This window comes from Lepidochelys kempii, chromosome 9 (genome assembly GCF_965140285.1).
Source record: "Lepidochelys kempii isolate rLepKem1 chromosome 9, rLepKem1.hap1, whole genome shotgun sequence".
Taxonomy (NCBI): domain Eukaryota; kingdom Metazoa; phylum Chordata; order Testudines; family Cheloniidae; genus Lepidochelys; species Lepidochelys kempii.
This window is the reverse complement of record NC_136388.1, coordinates 70,098,869-70,121,208: the sequence shown is the minus strand read 5'-3', so window position 1 is coordinate 70,121,208 and position 22,340 is coordinate 70,098,869. Positions and strand designations below refer to the sequence as shown.

The following is a 22,340-nucleotide window of genomic DNA, read 5'->3' as shown; positions in this document are numbered from 1 at the left end:
CATTTCTTTAAATGTGAGCATACGAATGCCTTGGTATAGTTAAAGGATAATTTATATTCAGTGTAGTACTGTCTGCTCAGTGGAATTGGTTTTATACATCACAACCTTTGCAAAAAGGAAGATCAAAGATCTGAACCTGTGGTCCTGTACTGAATTTGTATTCTACCTGGACACATGCAATATTATACTGATGACCCTCACGCTTCTGTAGTTAAGAGTACATCTGCCTTTTCTTTATAATGCCCCTTTATTTAGTTTTAATATAGTTCTAAAGATGTATCTTAAGCTGAAATGAAAACACATTGATAGAGTAAAATAGAAGTCCAAACCATTTCTGTATAATAAAAAAAAGTATGTGCATTAATTGTCTATTTGGTTTCTCCCTTCCTCACTATTCACTGCTTTGGGTTTCCGAACTGGTATTTCCAAACTTCAGATTTTGGGGCACCCTTGAGTCCCAGGTAAGTGCTAGATTTTGAAGTGGGTTGCAATTGTAAAACAGTCACAAAGGCCTTTTCTGGAAAGTAGAACAATGCCGGCTCAGTACAGGAATTAGTCAGATCTGGGTTTTGATAGTTGAGCCTTAGATCATATTGGGGACTTTAGTGCTGTGGCATTATTCTTGTTTGTTTTTTTGAGGTTAAGTTTCAATAGCCAAATGAAACCAAACCATGTTATTGAAAGTTAAACTAAGCTTCAAATATATTAAGGAAAAACAAAAATATGTTAAAATAATGGTCTGACATAAGTGCATAAAAGTTATAGAATTTCAAGCTAGGACTGCTAATGCACACTCTTAACTTCATCTGTGTCAGAGCAGGTATTGCAGCATTGACAGTCTTCCATCAGAAGATACCACGATAGTGAGTAAAGCTACTATTACCTTACATTTACATAGTATTTTTCATTTTGAAGGATCCCAAAGTCCTTTACAACATGTATATCAATATGCATATCTAATATATAGCTATATCCCACTAGTAAAGTATTTACTTGATCACTGTAGATAAAGGGCATGGATGGTTATAAATATTTTGTGCACTTCTTAGATTAGAGAATTTGGCTATGGTTCACTGTTGTGATCATGTGTGCTACAGTGCCTAGGCTCAAGCAGGCTAAGCCAGAGGGGCCTTGGTACCCTTACTTCTAAATGTACTGGCTTTTGTGGAAGTTGATTCAGATATTGTTTTGATATAGGGTTTTTTGTATTAAATAAAAGTTTATTAGCTAGATTTAATAAAGTTTGTTCCAAGAGCCTCTTACTTGAAAGAGATAATTGGGATATTTAGAAATGTGTGGCAAAGTACTAGTGACCATACCTTTCTTGAGTCTTTTTGGAAGGTTCATCCTGCCTGCGGAATGAGTTGCCAATACACAGGTGTGTAACGTGGATCAGGAAATTTAAGGTGGAAGTGGGAATTTGATTATCTCTTTAGATCTGAGGGGAAACTCCAATTCTCATTATCCAGCAGTAAAAAAAAAAGAAAATAGTTTCAGAGATAGTCTTTTTCAATTATGGTCTCTGAATTAGTAGAGTGACTTGCCAGAAATCATAAAGCTTCTACGAGCTTTTGCACTTTAAAAGCTCCACTGATAGAGGATTTTAAACTGTCCTTGTAATTGTCTCTAATGTGTTATGTAGTGAATAAGAGTGGGATTGGTAGAATATAAATTTTGAGGCTAGGAGTGACAATTACTGCATTTACAATTTCTGGCACAAATCTGAATGAAAGAGCCTTTTATATATAGTATTTTCTAGCACATGGATATTTTGTTTTAATCCCCCCTCCAACTTCATAGAAAAGTTTCTCCTCTGTGAAAATAAGGAACAGCAATAGTCGTATAATATCCATTCAGTACAGTTTCATATTTAAATGAAATAGACCTGTTTGCAGAGAAGCATTAATTAACCAAGTAGAGATTTCATTAAGGGTCAGGAAAACTTAATTTAAATAATGAAAATGTAAATAGAAAGAGCTTGGAACTTATTCTGCTATTCACTGCCAAGTTTTTCATAGGTCTGAACAGTAAATAATATATTGTAATAGGTTTTCTGTCACAATCTCATTATTAGACAGTCTTTTTTATTTGAGGTTTTGTTTAACTGCTGTTAAGTAAATATCATGCAAATTACTGTACATCAGTTGTACTGGAAAAGAAATGTTTTCCTTAAGGTAACTTAAAATAAAGCCATTTGTACTTTGTTCAACTTGCTTTATTAGGATCTGATCCAAAGCCCATTAAAGTCAGTGGAAATTTTTTAACTCCTATTGGCTTCAGTGGACTTTGGAATAGGCTCCTAATGAATTCTTGCATTACATACATAATGTACTTCAATTGTGGGCATTTGGTTTGGGAGTCAAGCATGTTACTGAGATACAGAGAGCTTTGTTGAGTTTTGCTTGCGTGAGACCTGCAGGATTTGGCCCATTCAGCAGTGGGCTCTAAATTAACTTTGCAGAAGAAAAACTTTTAAAATTAAAATATTGCTTTCCCACCATCTATTTATACTTTGCAACATACTTCACATGGAATATAATTTCATTGGAAACTGCAACACTAGACTGTCAGACAGCTGAATTCTGCTCATATACACTGGTGTGTGAAATCTTTGAAGATATTTCAGATTTATAGTGGTTTAATGGAAAATCGTCTTTGGCCCACAGTATTTAAACCCTATTGTCATTAAAAGGTTAGTTCACAGTGCTCGGAATTATTGCCTGATTCGCTTTCCTTCCAGTACAACATCTTGCGTTGTACATTACTTTGATTTGACATCGTTGTTTTTGGAATGATTTTCTTCCTCTAAGCTGCTCTAGAAATAAGATATCTTGTGATGAATTCTGTTTGTATATCAGTGTTTATCTGTTACATCCTTAAGGATATGGTTTTATTATTTTTTGTAAGAATTTAATTAGTAATTATGTGAGCTGTATGCTGTCTAGTGAAATGGTAAGAAATCCGTACCAAGACAAACAAAAGCCAAGAAGAAAAAGTGGGTAGTGCTTTAGGGATAACATTTTTCCATTTATACACATATTTACACCTTCAATATAATATGTTTATGATTATTATTAATAATAATATATCTGTGCCCATGTAAGTCAAAGGTAGAACTCCCATTACTTCAGTGGTGCAGGATTAGGCTGGATTCACAAATTACTTAGGCATTGCAATGCTCAGCTGCCTAGTGGAATTCTCAACCCTGATTTGGGTGCCCAGGCTTCCTCTGCATTGTGTGGGGAGAATAAGGCCTAAGAACAGGATTCCCAGAAGCCAGTAAAATGAGCGGTGAACCTCAACTAGTTAGGAGTGAACTGCACAGAAAAGGGCAGGGCTTAGGCTCATCCTCAAAGGTATTAGGCATCTACTGACAGGTCAGAGGAAGGTGCTTCCCTCACATCCTGATTCTCAGTTGTGACCCTTCTCCTGGAGTTAGTTGCCTAACCCAGGTCAGCCTTTTTCTCTCAAAAATAAGAGAGAAAACCCCAGAACAATTAATAGCCCAGTGGTTAGGACATTCACTTGAGATGTAGAGACCCAGATTCAAATCCTTGTGCTGCTTGATTTGGAACAGAGACTTGAACCGTATTTTCGTAGATACCAGATGCCCTAACCACCAGGTTACTTGAGAGAGAAAATTACAGCAGAACCCTTATTCTACAACTTCACCATTAAATTGTGGCTCACACTAATGAATTGCAGTTTGCACATTGCTATGTACTGAAGCATTTTGAATTGAACTTCACTGTAAATAATTTTTCAAAATCCACGTTCACTGTAAAGATGTTCCACTGTATGTTTATAAATGCACTCTAATACGGTGAAGATATAAGGAGTGAGACAAAAGGAATGGTGCATTAAATGGAATAATTGCTTTATTTTGTCAGTCATTTAAGTGACTTTTGGAATATATATCTAGCAATTTGCTTTAAATGAAGATGCCCTAGAATAGAAATCAACATAGCAATAACTCTACATGAAGGAAATCTATGGATAAGAATACTGCAGAATTCATTCTCTTTCCATCTTTCTGTCTTGTCAATCTGTAAGAGTGATGAAGGATTTAAATGTTATCTTCGGATTTTGATAGTGGTTTCCTGATAACTGGATTCTAGTGCTTGACCACTTCAGCATTTTTTTAGCCTGGAATATAAATGTGCTTAATTAGCAGAAGACTCTTTTTAAAAACACATTAGTGTTGTGGAAGTCAATAGCATTCTGTGTTTTTTACTACTGTGAAGGGAAAAAACAATAAGTGAGTGCAAATGGGATATAAAGGTAAATCAGAGTTATTGTTACCCTATTTGGCTCTTTTTATTTATGTAATAGGACTGAAGGAAAAAAATACACATTTGACTTTGAAAAAGTGAGTATGCTAATCTAGTTTCTTTCCTTAGAATATAACCTTGAGAAACAATCATACACATAGATGTTTGTTTATCTGAGCCTTGTACATTTTGGTTTTTTTTTTTACATTGTGGGAAGATGACATGCAGCTGTGATGAAGAAACAAATCAGGCTATGATAATGAAACCATTTTTGTTGTTCAGGTATTATTTTACCTAATTCCCCTCTCCCCCTTTTTTAAAAGGGATTAATTCCTTAGGAAGGGGGGAAAGGTCCAGATAAACACCTCAAACCTTAATTTTTTAACAAAGTAAAACTTCCTTACAAAAATAAACAAAAAAGGAGATAAGAATGGTGAGCCATTAATTAGCTTGGTTGTTAATTCATAGCTAAACAGTAAACTGAGTCTCAACAGTAAGCTCATATCTAAGATTTTGGCCTAGTCTTTATATTGTGAGATTCACTCTCATACTGTGCCAGGGCAAAATCAAAGTATGTATGAGGACAATTTCATAGAGCATTATGGATTCAACAGTCTGTGGAAACGGGCAAATAAAGAGATGCTTATCACAACAGTCACCTCAGAAAAGAGAAGTCCACTTCAAAAGTGAGCGTAATGGGCAGAAAGCAAGAGCTATATTGTGTACCAAGAAGTACATAGTCAGTATTTGTGGTCAGATGACTTATTAACTGATAATAAAAATACTGCTCATGGTTGATAGACATGGAACACTTGTACCACCCACAAAAGGAACAATCCTTATGAGCCTAAATCAATTCTCTGGGCTTCAGTGCTATCAGTAGAACTGAACAACACCAACCACATCCCAAGAATTGTTGTTTGTGTATTAAGGAGAAGAGATTTTCATGGTGTCTAATTACCATTGACTTTGGAGCCAAACAGCCCTTTGATTTTTTTTTTTTATACTAGAAGTATTAGTCTCTAATTTTAAGGTATGTAAGAAAACATCAGATTCCTTGTTCTGCCTAATAAAAACAAGATGAAAGTTGTAAAACTGTCTGGAAACCTAGATGGGATAGGGAGTGGGTGCATCCCTTTTTGACTGTAGAGAGGGACACAGCTGGATGGAATAACCTGTCATTTGATGGGAGGTTGTGGAGTATTAAACTGCGTTAGGGAACTTGGTTCTCTAGAATCTAAAAACTTCTGGAAGGTAAGCAGAACATGGTTCTGTATAAAGCTGTCTAGGTTGTATCTTATTTTTTCAGTTTTCACAGTGTTTGTTTCTGATTCGAATTGTTGTACGTATGAAAGCTGCTGATCAATACTGCAAACAGCTGGTTAGTGTTTAAGGATTACCAAACATCCTTATATGAATCTATCTGACTTAACATGGCTAAAGCTAAAAGAGGTGACAGAAAAGTGATTTAATTGACTGAATTAATGAAATTAGATCCTTCTAAAGTAAAATATAAATACTGTCAAGAGCTAAGAAGCAAGGTAAGAATGGACTCCTGCTCATTATAAATAGTTAAGAATCTAAAGAAATTTATATTCTATTAGATCAGTGTGCCATTGAATTAGACTTTGTCAACTGAAATGGAAGAGTAAGAAACTGATTAAATTTGATCATACAAATGAGACATGGGGTAAAATTTTCAAAAAAGTATAAATGAGTTAGGCTCCTAAATCCCATTTTTAAAAATGACATAGGCACTTAGAAGCCTCAGTCTCACTGACTTTAAATGAGTCTTAGGCTCCAAAGTCACGTAGGCACATTTGAAAAAAAATTACCCATTTTCAGCATCATAATCATAATTGAAATGTAACCATGATTGTTTATGTGCCCATTCCAAGCTTTCCAACACCTATTCAATGTCAGCCTCATTCAGGAGTAGTTTCATCATCTTCTGCACTCAAAAGATGACGCAAGTGGTGATTATGCAATTAAAAACAACTAAACCCAAAGATTTAAACTTGATTAAAAAAAGTTTCAATCCTCTTTAATGTAACACAAAGTTACCTTTTTATAGAAATGACTGAAGCACTTTGCCCTGGATATATTCCTCATGCCTCATTTAAACCCACATGTCCACTACTGGGTATTGCAAATGAAGAACTAGAAGGAGCAAACAGGGAATAATAATCACAGTATAAAGGAATCAACATTGAAATTAATCCACAACATGAAAAATGATGGCTACAGTCACCTGTAAAAGGGAAAGTGTGTTTCAGGTTAATTCTTTTGATTGTGAGTCTGAATAGAGAAACATAGACTATTGTGTCCAAGTTGGTCTCCAAGAATGCATAAACCGTATGACAAAAAACAAGTCTGCTATTGTCTCCAGTAATGAAAATATAGAGAAAAAGATGAGAACTTCTCAGGTGCAATCATCCTAAACTTTCTGGGGTGAAATCCTTGTCCCATTGAAGTAAATCACAAAACTCCCATTCAGTGGAGCAAGGGTTTCACCCCTGGTAAATGGATGTTCTGTGCACTGTTTAAACCTCTCTGTGAAAGAAGGAATATACAACATAGTCTTCAAGCATGTTGTGGAGGTTCAGAAATTCTTCTGCAACAACTATCAGCCTCATAATTAATTGACTGAAAAAGGAGGATTGATGCCTCTGCTTGCTAATGGAATTTGGTTGATCTCTGAGGAAGATTGTATCTCTTCGTGTGCATGCAGCTACCATAAGTGTTGAAATTTGCACTGAGCATGAGAACTTTTTATCAAAACTTAGCCCTTGTTTTACACAACAAGGGACTCTACAAAACTGCATTTATAAAAGTGACTGAAGAAGGTTTCAGAAGGAGGAGACAGACAACAAGCTAATGACACTACTGTTTCAATGGAATATTTGGATTGGTCTGTTTCACTACAAAGAGGTGGAACCACACAAGGACCAAACCGAGAAATGATGCAGACACGCAGTGGCACTTTTCCATTAGACAGCCAATAACCATACATGAAGGTTGTAGGTTGAGCTGAGGACGGGAAAAAGACCTGCACTCCTGTCCAGCCAGATGAAAAAGAGTCTACTCTCAGTCATTTTTTTCAATTAATATGTACCTAACGGCAGATACAAAAGAGATGTAGGTCTAATTAGAGAATAGATAGAAAACTCAGTTATTGCATTCTTATGTTCTTACTTACAGGATGGATTATTTATTTATTTATATCTGTGTGTGATGGTTTGTTATTGTTTTTTATTGTTTTGGGGTTTTTTTATATGGAGTGGGGGAAAAAGTGAATTTCTTCATGTGACAGGCCTTGTATTTAGGCCTACTGATGTCCATGTCTTTGCAGAGCTGGTCTGCAGGGTGTACACTTGCACTGTGGCTTTCATAGGCACATAGGCTTTGAGGTCGTTTAGTTCATCCCTCTGTGCTGACGCAGGATTAACTAAACCTAGACCATCCCTGACAGATGTTTGCCTGACCTGTTCTTGAAAACCTCAGAGGGCTGGGTCTAGAACTCCTCGTCTTATGCCCCCACATCAACACATATTCGTCTCAGACAGCATATGTGATAAGTGATGCATATATGCAATGTGTATGTATAGGGTCTGATACTTTTACTGATGTGGAATATTTAATCAAGTACATTGCTTCTTATCCCATATCTCAGGTTGTCTGAGTCACCCACACAGACAAGTTTGAGCCCTGGTCCCATCAACTGGTATATGGGGGTGGTATGGAGGGTGATGACAGCCTATAAACTGTGATTCCTGGGCATGGCTGAGCACCACTTGATGCAAGACCCTGCAGAAGAAAAGGTAGTTTTAAGCCATCTTTGAACTCCCTGTATTCTGGGTCCATCCAGTGGACGTTTCAGCCCCCAGCGTAGCTAAGAGCATCCTCGGGGCTGCTCTGAACTGCAGGTCTATGCCCCTGACCTGAAGGGACTTTGTGGCAGCTGAAAAGAACCAAAGAGCAGAGGCACTCCGTTTGCAGCCTGACACACAACCCTAGATGATGGGCTGTGAGGGGGTTCAGCTTAGAACTATAATGGCAGCTCTGCATTTTCCAGGAAATGCCTTTAGATCAGGGCATGCTCCTGGAGTGAATCCAGGGAGTTTATGTCAACTTTGTATTCCCAGAGTGCAAAGGGGCTGTATTGCACCTGTCACATCACCATATACTTGCATTACTGACTCTTGGTCCTTGAAACTCTTGAAATTTCCACACCCTTGCTCACATGTATGTGTATAAATAATATGATATTTGAGACTCCTTTTCTGTTTGACTGGATTTTGCCCATTATTTAGAACAGCAGGGGGACTGAGACTCCATTCTTTATGCATATAACTGCCATTAATATCAATGTGAGTTATCCAGTAATCCACAGCAAAATATGCCCATAGGTAGCCGCCAAGTGGCACCTCCAGGTCAGAGTTGAAGAAATTCTTGGCCCTCTTTAAAGCACGAATTCTATCTCGAGAAGCAGAGCATTTTCACCTATTGATGGTATAGTATTATTCATTTTGTTGGAAGCTAAGACATCAGTGAAAGCATTGCCTTATGGCAATCTTACTGTGTTTACATTAAGGTCCAAACCTTAAGGACAAGCTTTAGCCATGTTAAGTCAGATAGATTCATATAAGGAAGTTTCTGGGAATAAGATGAACAGGGTTTGGTTGCTGATTAAGTATTTCAGTGATGCTTTGTGGAATGACTGTCTTTGGTATTATGCCATATAACCAAGGTATTATTGCTACATGAGAATGTTATAACCCACTATTTTACTACCCGTTTGCCCAATGGCTGCTTGCTACATATATTTGTAATCTTGCCAATTTGAAGCCAGCTCCTGCTGCTGCTAACATCAGTGGAAAAAAATCCTCCCATTAATTTCAGTGGTGGTTAGGGATGGCATCTGGCTGGCTTTTGTGCTGCCTTGCCAGTTACCGGTAAGGGTAAGGGCACCCCAGGAATTTTTTGCCTTCTCCCTGCTCTCCCAAGCTCAGGATTAAGGGGGAGAGAGGGGAGAAATGCTTAGCAGACATTTTCCATGGGCCTGGCCCTTTAAAGCTGGGACTCCCTTCCTTGCATGCTCCAGGGTTTGCGGAACTCCAGTGACCGCCAAGGTAGGAGGAAGAGGGCGGGTGAGTTTGTTGTTGTAGGGCAGCCTTCCCCATTGGCTGCTTGTGGCTTTGACAAGGGCCTGGAGCTAGACAAGGACCTGGAGTGTGGTGAGGGGTGGGGAAAATAAGGGGCACAGAGGTCTTGAGCTGCCCCCAGTTCCCCACCAGTACTGCTGCCTGTGTGGGATGGGGGGGTTCACAGTACTGCTGGGAGGAGCACCTGAGAAGGAAAGAAGGGTCATGGGCATGGTGATGGGGTGGGGGCAGTAACCGGTTGTTCAGCATCTTAAAGGTGGGAACCCTAATGGGAGTTGAATTGGGCCCTTTGCTAACATACTTTGCAATGGAGAATGTTAAGGAGTTCATGCAAAGCAGCATCACATACCAGCGGCCCTTGCTGGAGTTCCTCAGGAGCACAGGTCTCATACCACAAGCCCCTTGCTTGTCCACTAACAACTAAGTTGAAAGTCAAGTAAAAATTTGGCCACCTGGGCTTTTAAACTGCACAGCAAAAACAAACCATTTGTTGTAGTGTGTGATTGACGGTGCTGTCAGGTTGTTAAGCCTGGACCTGGGTGCTCAGGGTTAAACCTGTGAACTCCTCTGCAGCCCCAGCACCAACCAGCACTCCCCATTAGAAGGAGCAGAAAAGCCTGATCTTGCCTGGTGGATCCTGATTGGCTACTGCTTCTTCCCAGCCCTTCTGGAGGACTACGTCTTGTTAGATTTGCTGGTGCTGGAGCCTGAGCGGCGTTTGTAGAGAGTGCTTGGAGGTCTAAAAAACTCACTGCCCCTCTATTCCAGGTGACACTGTTCCTTGGGATGGGGTGTCAAGTTGCTGATGCCTCCAGCAGGGGGCAGAGAAGGCCTGGTACATTCTGTCAGAGTCCCCTTAATGGGCGATGTACTTAAATGTACTAAACAGTACGGAAATATATATATTTTAAATAGCTCAATCAAAAAGTAGTATAAAGTCAGCCTACAAATAATGTTTATAGTCTCAGTTCCTTATATGTAATTAATTTTGGCAGGTACAATACTTTCAGGTTTTATTGTATTATAAACTTAAAAAAAAACTTGAAAGAAATCATTTGATAAGGGTTTAAAGTAAGTGATTTAGATGAGGTTGGCAGGTGGTGCAATATAGCTATTTCAGGATTAACTAAGTTCTGAAAATGCTGTCAATTCACAGTATTGGATCCATGTGTTGATTTAGTCATTGCTAAGGCAAAAGTCATCACCTTGCTGAACAAACTGTGTGAGGCATTAGTTGATGATGGTATAAAGCAGAAACAGCAGACGCCATTTTTTGAGCAACTTTGGAATCTTCCGTGATTAAAAGGAGAATTGAATCAAAATGTCTTCTCTTCTAACTGCCATTTAATTTGAATATTTGTCATTGGGGTAACATGATTTTCATATTTTTGTAAATATATATTAAAATATGTCTGAGGGAAAAGAAAGAAAAAGGATATAGTAGAACCTCTAAGGACAGTGGAGTTAAAAATGATGAAAGAGAATTTCAGAATGTCAGAACTCCTAATAAAACCAACTCTCACTTTCTAATGGCCAGGAAACAGAAATAGAGACACTATGGAAATGGAGCTCAGGAGAAAAAAAGAAAGTAGAAATGAACTAAAATAAAATGAATTTAGCTAAACTTGATGGTCCCAAATCATCCCTGGTTTAACTCTTCAAATTTCAGTGATCCATGGAATTACATGTGTGCTGTTACACCAAAGGTGAATCTGACCCACCATCCACAAATCTTCAGGACTAGATAGTTCCATTCTGTGATCCTGAAGGAACTGGCCAGAAGTAATTTTTGGTATATCTTGTAAATCAAAGAAGATCTCTAAGTAGGTATCTTGTTGGTAGGTTAATAAAGTGTTGTAGTAGGCTAACACATTTCTAAACTTTACAAATAGTTGATTTGCTTAACTACTTATTTGTTGGTCTGATGTCTGTCTGAAGTGAGATATTTGAAAACATTACGAAATAATAGTTTTCTGGGCCATGAGAGGAGGTAAAAGCATTGTGTTGCAGGTGATGTCGGGTTGTGGGCCACAGTTTTGGTATACTAACCTGATCACGTTTTTTTTTATAAAGGTAGCTACAATTCAGACAGTACTGTGGTAGCTGTTTCTGGGAGGGACACATGCAGAGTCCTCTCTGCCTTGGCTTCAGTCAGTTTTGCTCACCAGAGTTCTGGAAACCCTGGGGAGATCTTTATGCTGGGAGCTGTGAATTGGTCCTGCGTTATTCTTGGCTTGTAAAATCCAGCAGGGAGGTGACAGGTAAAGCTGGGCAGAAAGCAGTGTTCCTGTCCTAGGCAAATTTTTGAGATTTTAAAAACTTTCCTGTTCTACAATGGGATGAAATGGAGACCTTCTGAATGTTGGGGGTTATGAAAAATAAGACACATCCCCCCCCAGAATATCCAAAAGGCCAGTGACTAGGGCACTGTGATGGTTCTTGGGGCACCTGAAACTGTCAGTCACCATGTTACCCCCTGCCTCCAGCAGGAAGGAGTCTGTCCTGTGGTAGCTGTGTGTCAGTTCCCTAATATCACCAACCTTTCAGCCATTCAAGCACTCTCCTTTGGGCTATGCCAGCCCTATCTTTGCCTTGCAGTTTAATAATAAGTGCACCCTGATCCCCTAGTCCCTTTGAATCATTCCTCTGGGATAGCCAGTTCCTAACAGTGGCTGCTCACAGAAATATCAGATCCTTTGCACCCAGAAGTGCCATGTAACCCAGTTTTATCTTAAACCACCACTTCTGTAAACCATGCAGCACTTGTGAGCACTTATGTAAACCTACTTTTGTTTTTAATGTAAGAAAAAATAAAGATTTACCTGAAAGTGATTGGAAACAACTTGTTACAAAACAAAATCATAAAATGCGAACCTGGGTCTACACTTACCAATAGTTAGCTTTCCTTTCTAATACAGTAGGGTCCCCCCACCCCCCCAAAAAAATCAGTCTACTGCAGAGCTGGTTGTTCTTATGTGAACCAGGATCCAAAAGTTCATGAGAGCCCCCCACTTCTGAAGGGCTTTCCTCAGTGAATGGATACTAACGGCCTTTTCTGACACTCTGTTAAAGTGAAACTGTCTTTTGTCTTTTTTTGTAGCCAGTAGGCAATATCCTGCCTGCTATTATGATCCTTTCACCTCCAAGTGCTTTCAGTTGTTAACAATTGCCCGTAATGGTTTTTCGTTGGCTGTTCTGGGATGGGCCAGGGTAGACAACAGAACCTTGCTGGCTGACGAGCGAGGGGTGACAATTCTCTTTTGCTTGAATGGATCATCACGATTACCCCTGGTGACTAAGTTCTACTCCAAGTCCATGAAGCATACATTCAGTATAAATACATTATTCCTTAAATATTATCTATATCAGTGGTGGGCAACCTGTGGCCCGTCAGGGTAATCCACTGGCAGGCTGCGAGACAGTTTGTTTACATTGACCATCTGCAGGCATGGCCACCCACAGCTTCCAGTAGCCATGGTTCACCATTCGTGGCGAATGGGAGCTGCGGGAAGCGGCGGCTAGCATATCCTTGTGGCCTGTGCTGCTTCCTGCAGCTCCCATTGTCCAGGAACGGTGAACCGTGGCCACTGGGAGCTGCAGGTGGCCGTGCCTGTGGATGGTCAATCTCAGATGGGTGCTTTAACCATCAATGATTAACTGTTCTGTAGTGGGTCTCTGTGTCTTGTCTGTTGGAGCTGTTTCACTTGGTATAAATCATTAAATATTCATTGGATCAGCAAAGTGAACTGGGTCACACTCCCTGATACAAAGGGTGAGGGTTGTAATAAGAGTGGGATAGAACAGTAAGGGCTGGGAGAGAAAAGCCCAGAGCTGCTGGATTGAGTGTCCCTGGGTTAGAACCCGGTGTAGAAGGCAGGCCCAGGTTCTCCTACAAACCAGTGCAGGAATGGGATGCTAGAAACAGGCCATTTGGGGGCTGCTGGAAGCAGCCTGGAAGGGTGGAGAAATTTAATGTGACTTGGGTGGAAGGCTAAGCTATGAAGAGGAAAATGCTTCAGCTGCAGGAGCATGACAGGTCCCAGAGTGAGAGGACAGGCTGAATAACTGTAGGAGTGTCACACCAGGTGGTGAGGTAATTCCCCAGATGTGCCATGAGGAGGTGCCACTGAGCAGTGAGTAGAGCAGATCCCGTGACACCAGCACTTTGCCATACAAATCTTCAATTTTGATGAACTGACGTTTCCCCACAAAACAACTGTTTTGTTGGAAGATTCCTGACCAGTTCTAATGATAGGTTCATTTTGGGAAAAATACTGTTAGTGGTAGTGTCTCTTAAAGAGACTCTTGTGGGGTATGTGTCCTAGAAACCAATCATCACTGTGTTTTACATTTTACTGGCTTGAAAATGTTCTGACGAGACAATTATAGCAATAGCTGGAGTTGTCAGATTTGCTTTGCAGATTGCACCTCTTATTGTCAATCAGTTCCCTTGGGGACAATGGAAGAGGATCAGTTTCTTATGCTGTTTCTATTAGATCTGTCATCTGTATATTTCCTTTTCATTGGATCTAGAGGAGGTGGTCAATTGTCAAGATTGGGCCTTGAATGAAAGCTAGCTATCTGGTTGAACCTCACACTGCATAAGATGCAGATAATGTTGGTGGGCTGACAGAATAAATGAGAGGAAGTGATGGAAGAGATTTCTCCGTTTGTTGTTGTTTTTTATTTTGTAGTGCTCCAAAATGTTCATGGTGCTTCACTGAATATGTAGAAATCTGCCACCCAGGCCCAGAATAACTCCCAGTCTTCAGCCTGGCTTGTGGGAGGATTGCCTGCCTTTTGCTCAAGTTCAACACACAGGGGTTCATCTTTTTAACCACATTTGGCAAGAAAAATTTTGAATTTTGTTTTTGGATCTGGATCTCAACACAGTTATCTGTTCTTTCCTGAGTGCACTTTATTTGGAGTAATCTTGGAAAACCACTTTAAAATTTCAGATAATGCAAAACATGGCTTTTTAAACACAATAATCTGTATACTTCCCTGGCTTCCAATTCAGTTCTGGTGCAATTCAAAGAATAGGTGCTGGAACTAGCAAAGTGGGGTTGTGGCTTAAGTGGTTTTCATTGTATACAGCGTTTACAGTTTGGTTCAATAGCTCTCAGTACCTCACTATAAAAATTGTTCTAGCACCCTTGATTCAAAGTGTTGGGTTTTAATCTGTAAAGCCCCTTTTGGTTTGTTTATAAGAAAGACTACTGTCACCTTTTTTTTTTTTAAACCTACATCTTAGACCAATTAGTGCTGAAGCCTTACCTTTTTAAGACAAAAAGAAAAGGAGTATTTGTGGCACCTTAGAGACGAACACATTTATTTGAGCATACGCTTTCATGAGCTACAGCTCACTTCATCGGATGCATGCAGTGGCAGGATTTCTTAATGGAGGGCTTGAGACTCGCTCTTCTGGTTTGGTCCTATAGATCCCAAGTTATTTGACTTGAGGGCTTCAAAACATATCTGCTTAAGCAGGCTTTTACTGATGGAATTGTTTGAGGGGCTGGGTTATTTATGACTGGGGTGTAATTTTGTTTGTATTAGTTAATACTGCTTTGCTGATGTTTTGGGTTGATGTTTTTATTGCTATTTATTACAAATAAGGGTGCCTAGAGGTTGATTGGCAGGTACATTATAAAAATGGAAGGAATAAATGTATCTTGATTTAAGCAAGGCATATGACACAGTATTACACTGAAAACTCAGTGACTGGAAAAAATATTGTACAGATAACATTGCAATGCTGTGGATAAAAAAATGGATTTAGGGAAAGAAAACAGAAAGGTATTGCATCACATAATGAGGAAGTTGTAAATGAAGCACCTAATGGTTTGGTACTAGAACCAGGCTTCGTTAGCATACACATAATGACTGGAATTATCAAAGGCGCAAAAGTGATTTAGACACTCAGCTACCATTGGAACTGATTTACAGCCAATTATCTTAGGCCAAATTTTGACCAAACCGTAAATGACAATAATGCTTTTACATCTAGTTTTTATTCATAGATTAGAAGAGGGGGAAAAACAAGCTTTCCTGCTCTTTCAATTCCTGGTTGGTTTCTTAACTCTTAATGAATGAACTAATCATTGAACTAAGCTAGTTGAATAAACTCAAATGAAGAAAGTACTCTCTCTGCAGCAGCAGATGAAGCTACTGCTGTGAAAAGCTGGTTTAGTATTTCAGCAAATTCTGGTTCCAGGTGCTCAGTCAGTAAGTTCCACTGGTTCAGTGGTTTGACTTTCTTTAAAACGTAGGCAAGCAAAAGTACTGCTTAATATTATTATATTTAATTTAATTTAAATGATTTTAATGGATTACAGTAAGTTTAGCCTTTAACATAGGTTGTTATAATTTCAAATTTGATCTTAAATAGGTTTGTTTTTAAAAATAAAAATATATTTCATTTAAATTTAAGAAATCTGATTGTTTTGATTTTTAAAAAATCATAGTTTTTGGATTTTTTAAAAAATTGAACTTATTACAGGGGATTCTCTTGCAAGACCAGAGAATAGAGCTCAGATTAATTTCTGTTGCCTGGGCTCATGAGAAAAAATTAGGGAGCTCCTACATGAATTGGTCACTGGCAGGAGGAGACTGTTGTGGCCATGTCTGAAATAGGATCAACTTGTTGACTGGTAATTGGGAATATAGAGACTGTCTCCTCCCCATGGCTATTTTCTTCTATTTTCCATGTACTTTTTAGGAAATGATGCTATTGGTAACGGTCCTGTAATGCTTGGTGGCCCACAATGCTGCACACACTAAATGGTCATATGTATATTTCAGATTGAAAATAACTCTCACCATGGGTTTATTTTAGTTTGTCCTTTGATTCTCTAACTTTGGCTTTAGCAATATTTTCACTTGGCAGAGGGGGATCAACACAACAAACTCGGCTGTGTTGCCATGTTGGGACATCTTTGCTTAGCATCTCAGCAGGCTCCTGTATGTAGTCAGTATTTGCTGATCAACAAGTTCAGACTGTATGTTTGTGTTTCTGCTTTCTAGGAGTAAATAACAGCTCTTTCCCTCTAAATATACAGTAACATTACAAAAGTATTTCAACAAGATCTCAGAGTTCTGCATTTTGTTCCTTGTTCCTTACTCACTGAATTGGATTACTGGGCAATGACAGACTCAGCACTTCTTTGGGACCCCATCAAGTCCCCCAAGAAAGGTTTATGGCAGTGATTTTCAAAGGAGCCTGAGGGAGTTGAAGTCAGTGATTAACTGAATGAGCATTTCCTCAGGATGGAATCCTAATTACTGGACCCCCTTTCCTTTCCAGTTTCAAAGGAAATTTAATTTCTATGGGACTTGGATGCCTAACTCTCTTGAAAATTCCAGCCTAAAAAAACTACTTTATACTGCATTGTAAGACTGCACCTGGAATGCTCTTCACATTCACACTGTTCTTGTTGATGCTTATTCCAGACATAGAGCTCAGTCTCTCATGGAGGTGGGCAATTCCTAGAGGAGTGGAGGATAATAATGTCAATATAGTTAGTCTCCTCCTTCAGTGAATCACTTCTGTGGCTTTTCTCACTGGACGGAGAAGTAGGTGCACTGGATTCCTATTACCTGTGTCAGTGAGGGTTTTTCTTATTTTTGCCATCAGCTGGGAACATTTCCCAATTACTTTCTCCCCTCATTGTGTTCTCTCAGATGGTTATTTTATAAGACAAATCTTAAAAGAGAATAGCTCTGATGAGCCAGTCTTAACAGGTGATAGCTCAGCAAAAGCCATTTCACATGACTGGTGATAAGGAATGGGACATGGAAGCACTTATTGTAGCTAAGGTAGCTTTTTTTTAACAGCCCTACATTTGCTACTGTAGGTAACATGTGCATAGGTTGAGCTGTTTAAACCACAGGGAAATCACACATTTCAATTTCCCTTGGAATATCTTCATTATTAGAAAGTATTACCAGAATAATTTGTTGTCAGAGTAGCAAACCTTATTCAGGTTTTTTAATTAATCTCTTGAGAGATTCAACAGACTTAAAGGTAAAAAAATATTCTGCTGGGGATAACCATTAAAAGAGAAAACAAATGCAAATTATCCTCAAAAAAGCCTTGCAGGTCTTGCTATGAACCAAGGAAACCAAAGCTTTCCTTTATGATCTATAATGTGGCATTCTGTAATGAAATAAAAAGTAAGGTTAAAAGTAACAGTCTTTTTGTAAGAAGAGATTTAGGCTCTCTATTTCTTCTTGGACTGTTTGTACTGGGAAGATAGCGTTGATTTGAATTTGAGCTACAGGAGGCTGAAAATAGTATTTCCTAGACCACGAAAAGCAATGGGGCGGTGGGCAGTGGGAGGGAATCCTTTCTGCAAAGTTGATCAATATGGAAGAACTTATGCTGAAAATCAGATTTTGTAAATTAAATGAATTCATGAATTTAAAATCAAATAAAATGAATTAATAAAAGCTCTATGAGTGAAATAAATAAATTTTGAGAAAACAGCTCAATCCCTTGTGAATTAATCTTTTTGGTAAATCAAAAAGTGACAAGAAAGGACTGCTAAAAATTTTGTTTTTCCACAGAGCACTTCAGACAGCTGATTAGTCACTCAGGCTTGAATGAACCAACAGCATGCTAGTCAAAACTCATAATTAGTGGACTTTGTGATGAAGCTGTTTGTTTAATCCTTATTTTTCTGGCCAAAATGTTGGAGGCTCCATAAAGGAAGAGGCTTGCAATGCACTGTTGCAAGATAAGATGCTAGTAAATGTATTGTCTCTGAATTAACATGCCATCAAAAGTGTCTTGCTTCAAGCTTTTTAAAAATAAATCTAGTCTTCTAAGAACCCAGTAAGCATTTTTTGTTGTTTTATTTTTTCAGTCTCCTGCAACAAATACTTAGAATTTGCCATGGAAAAGTCTATTTGTTTGTAGCTCCCAGTGAATATTGGCATTAGCTATGTTTTGCTGGTGTAGCTATTTAATGGAGTGCAAATATACTGTAAACTTTGACAACAACAAAATGTGAACTGTGTTCAACTGCATCTGGGTTTAAACACAGCAACAGTAGTTTCGCATTCATTCAGCTTTCCAAGAGGCCACACCCCTTGTGAAGAATATGAACAACAGACTGCTTTATTCAGAGTGCCTCATCATTAAGAATAGTGTGTCAGCTGACAGTGCAGTTCACTGTATGATGTGACCGGTTCAATAGATGTCTGTGAATTGGGTCTTTTGGAAATATTTTTGGGCCTCAAAATGAAAGTACTGCCTTGTCCTAAGGATTTAGAAAAGTTATTGTGGTATTGGTATTTACATTTTTTAAAATGTTTTTTGAAGATTTCTTGCAGCTGATGTTATGATGTTTGGTGCATTTTGTTGTTGTTTAAATTAAAGCGTGTATATGTGCACCTGTGCATGCACATTTAATGATATTGAAAGTGATACAGCTCTATCCTTGGCTTGAGTCAGGCATTGTGCCTGAAGGCTTAGTACAAGCTTACAAGCTTCTTCACACAGTATGGCCAATAAATCTCAATTCTGACCTGTAGAACCCCTGATAATTCCAATGCTGGGCTTCTCTTGAGAAGACTGCCTAACCTGGCAACTATAGGCTAGTATAGTGATGTGCATAAATGAAGACCAGAATAAGGCCATCAAACCCACTCTTACTTGTGATTGGAGTATCAAAAAATGTAAAGGAATATATCCATTAATTTAGAATCCTTTTGTGATCTAGAATGTTACCAAGTAAGCAGAAAAAGAGAACTCCAGAATTGTGCACCTCTATGTGGAATAAAAGGTTCTTGTGTCATTATACAGTGTCAAAGTTTGACTCAGACTCACAATTTATCAGACCACTCTGTTTTATTAGCAAAGCTGCTCTGCTAATACATTTAGAAGTGAGCCCCCCCGAGTGGGGCTTGTGTCTCTTAATTTATACAGTTTTTTGGAGAACAAGTTACAGAGAAGTTACGGACAAAAGAAGAAAAAGATTTTAGTCACCACCCTTTGAGATCCCTGAGACTAGTCATGTATCTTCAATTACCTGCCACCCTTAGCAATCTCCTTTAACAGCTTCCAGTTAACTTAACTAATTGCCCTTCACACCTTCCATTCTGATGCCTGCTTCTTAGACGTGCTGGCTCTATCTTAATTGCTTCTCCATTCAAAAGCTAACTGTCCCTACGTGTGCTCCCTCAGATACTTTGTAACATGTTTTGGCATGCCCTCTCATATACAATGTATCCAGCATGTCCCCTTATACAACGTTATACTTATACAATGTTATACTTCCACAACAGTATCAGTGTCTCTCTGTATCTCTTGAACATCATCGGTCCTTTAGTTGTTCAGGTTCAGGTATTTAAAAATATCAGTCTTTATATGGATTAATGTCCAGACTCTGATTTTCCTTGGTTGCTGAGTCAACCCTTACTAATGGTCATTTCCTGCTGCTGTCCTTTTCTGTGCATCTGTCTATCTCATACAACCTCTGCTTTTCCTCAGATCTGGCAAAACAAAAAACAAAAACATTTCTTGTTAACTATTCAGTAGGCACCAAAAGTAGCTCCAAACATTGAGACTACTTACTGTTGCAAGGGTTTGCGAGTTTTTTAAGAAGAAAGCCAGAAAATTCACAGATAGTTTGGTTGCCAAAGCCAACAGCTTGTAAATAGCTGCATGTCCTCATTAACTAAAGACCCTACTGCTTGGAGAATATGATGAATCTCTAATATAAATGTTTTTTGTTGGCTTGTTCCCTTTCTCTTACACCAGTGGTTCTCAACTGTGGTCCACTGCTTGTTCAGGGAAAGCCCCTGGCATGCCGGGTCAGTTTGTTTACTTGCCGCATCCGCAGGTTCGGCCAATCGCGGCTCCCACTGGCCGTAGTTCGCCGCTCCAGGCTAATGGGGGCTGCGAGAAGGGCGGCCAGCACATCCCTTGGCCCGCGCTGCTTCCCGCAGCCCCCATTAGCCTGGAGCGGCGAACTACGGCCAGTGGGAGCCGCGATCGGCCGAACCTGCGGATGCGGCAAGTAAACAAACCGACCTGGCATGCCAAGGGCTTTCCCTGAACAAGCGGTGGACCACAGTTGAGAACCACTGTCTTACACAGATGCCTACGGAAAAGTAAGATTTAAAAGTTGGGCAGCCTTTGGTGGGGCTCTGTTGTAATTGTCTTTCATTTTAAAGTGCAGATAGCTATCACTTATGATAAAAGGTCTAACAATAGTTTACTCAAAGGAGAAAAAGCTGCCATAGTCTTTTGAAGAGCTGTTAAAACTTTGAAAGAAATCTTACTTTAAAATTCTTGATTTCTTCCAAGATGAAATGAAGTGTTAAGAGAACTGAATATATTTACATCATGCAATGAAAACAGTTGTTTTGCAGGACAAGTAAGATTTTGCTTATTAGGCCATGATGCTCAGCTGATGTAAGTTAGCATATGTCCATTGAGTTCAGTGTCACTATACCTCTTTATACCATCTGAGGATCTGGCCTGCTATATGTAATCTAGCTCACTATTTTGAATTAATGTCTCTGTTTGGTACAAGTTTATAAAGCTTGTGCTTAGTTTATTTAATGAAAACAAAATATTTTCTGTGTTCATTTGAAAGGTGTTTGCCTTACTGCTGAGAATGTCTGACACATTAGGTTTTTAATAGTTCGCTGAAGTGGGGTGACAAGCTTTTTTTTATGTAGTAAAACCATCTCCAAAGGTCATGTTGTTTTTCACCATAAAATTATCAGCTTGCAATTTCACACTGATTCAAGAAAAGTTGATTGATTGAATTGAAATGGTGTACAGAGAAATGGATGAGTGGGCGAGTGAGAATACTGAACACTGGTAGTTTTTGAGCAGCAGTTTTCAACCTGTGATCCACAGACCATAGGGGGTGCACTCATTATGTGTAAGGCAGTGGTGGGCAACATGCAGCCCATTAGTTTGTTTAGATTGACCATCTGCAGGCACGGCTGCCCGCAGCTCCCAATGGCTGCAGTTTGCCGTTCCCGGCCAATGGGGACTGCAGGAAGCAGTGCGGGTCACAGAAATGTGCTGGCTGCCACGTCCCGCAGCTCCTATTGGCTGGGAATGGCAAACTGTGGCCACTGGAAGCTGCGGATGGCCGTGCCTGCGGACGGTCAATGTAAACAAACTGTCTCGTGGCCCGCCAGCGGATTATCCTGATGGGCCACATGCGGCCCATGGGCTGCATGTTGCCCACCACTGCCTTACACATAGTGAGTGCACCCCCTATGGTCCGTGAAAGGTTGTCGTTACCGTAGAACAGTGGTTTTCAACCTGTGGTCTGCTGATCCCTGGGGGTCCACAGACTATGTTTAAGATTTCCAAAGGGGTCCACACCTCCATTCAACATTTTTTAGGGGTCGAAGAGCTCAAGTGACAAGAGAAAAAAATGGAAGGAGGAGATAAAACAGACAGAACCAAGGCAGAGCATTGAGGCCTCTGGGGGCAAAGAAACTAAAGCCTCTCAGGGAAACAGTGCTCATGAGGCAAAGTGCTGAAAACAAACTGAAGAGCTGGGGGAACTGTGGAAGGAGTCAACCTTCAATTTTGTGGCGCTACATCTTTGGGGAAGAAGATGTTGTACTGAGAGCTTCCTCCACCTGAGATGTAGCTAGCCGACTGTAGAATGAGTGCACACTTGTGCCAACACTGAAGAATCTGTTTATAGCCCTGCCAGAACTATTAACCTTACTGATATTTCTGCAAAGGATAAGTTAGCAGTAGTTTCTCTAACCCAGGAGCTGAACAAAGGCAAACCTCAAGGCCAGAATGAAAAGACTGGTGTTTGGGTTAGCCCAGCTGGTCTGCAGGCTTCACCTAAAAGATCTTTATGAATAAAACTGTTGTACCGCAGATTATTCAGACAAAAAGAATCTGTGAGAAAGT

The 22,340-nt window shown here is 39.5% G+C and overlaps 1 protein-coding gene across 6 annotated transcripts in view; it reads left to right on the top strand.

Moving 5' to 3' along the window:
• The window catches only part of PCDH11X (protocadherin 11 X-linked), a 1,007,737-nt gene that overhangs the window by 3,547 nt on the left and 981,850 nt on the right, over nt 1–22,340 (top strand). Inside the window, exon 2 of one of the 6 annotated variants that reach the window (XM_073360864.2) lies at nt 437–461. The exons of the other annotated variants lie outside the window; for them this stretch is intronic. The gene's annotated coding sequence lies outside the window, so the exon portion shown is untranslated. The remainder of the gene's footprint in view (nt 1–436; nt 462–22,340) is intronic. 6 annotated transcript variants of the gene reach the window in all.